This window comes from Sinocyclocheilus grahami, unplaced genomic scaffold, assembly GCF_001515645.1.
Source record: "Sinocyclocheilus grahami isolate Dianchi unplaced genomic scaffold, SAMN03320097.WGS_v1.1 scaffold14657.1, whole genome shotgun sequence".
NCBI lineage: Eukaryota > Metazoa > Chordata > Actinopteri > Cypriniformes > Cyprinidae > Sinocyclocheilus > Sinocyclocheilus grahami.
The window spans coordinates 2,269-3,252 of record NW_015515427.1 but is presented as its reverse complement, the minus strand read 5'-3'; positions in this window follow the sequence as shown (position 1 = coordinate 3,252).

Here is a 984-nt window from a genome sequence, read left to right as displayed (position 1 = left end):
GGTGAAAAACTGTTTAACGGTTTAACTCCACAATTCAGTACTACACACTTCAGAGTCTTTGTGCAATACGTTTCTAACATTTATAATGCATTTAGAAACAATTCTCAGAATTGTCTTTACACAGACTTTAAATAATCTCTGGAGAGCTACACAGCAAACCGAGATAACAGGTTTTCAAAGTCCAGTAGAGCCACCCACAGCCCACTACACACGGAAGTAATGTTTCCAAATGCAAATGAACAATAAAAAATATATACAAATAGAGTCTTATGGTCACATCGTACATGTATTATTAAGAGCTGCATGACCCCCTTTATCTATTTTAGGGAAACAAATGTTAATCATAAGGCTGTCAGTGACCAGGAATTGCAGTCTGGCTCGGTTTCAAGCGCAGTTTTTTGTTCGAATGCGCACATCTAGACATGCTGTCTATATAGGGAACTCAGTGGCTTTTTATAACACAGCCGCTCAATTCCCTGTGCTAGCTATGTAGGCTAGCTAGCTACTTCCTCAAATGAAGTGCTGACTCGCACGTACTACTGTACATGGCACAAACCGTAATGACTAAGCGTAATCTGTCGGTACACATGCTAAAACAACCGTTACAGTCATTCACGAGATTTAGACATTGCAGAAGCCATCACAGCACCTACACAATACTAAATTCAAGCTAACCAACGCCCACGGCTGGCTAACTAAGCTAATCAATTGAAATGCAAGCAAATCTTGTGGCAAAACGACCTTCTGTCAAGTTAAACGACATATACGAAAGGCATTTACCGATCATTCGATTAGTTAATGGATAATGATGTCCTTTCGCTTTTGCAGGACATTACTTTATTACTCACGACGCCGTGCCCGACATTGTAAGTTTGAAGGTTCCCACCGAAAAGCTTTGTGAATCCGATATACTGATATGGATTTCCCTTTCAAAATCTGCCTCAAACACACCTTCAAAATAAAAGTCACCAGTACCTTTTTTTT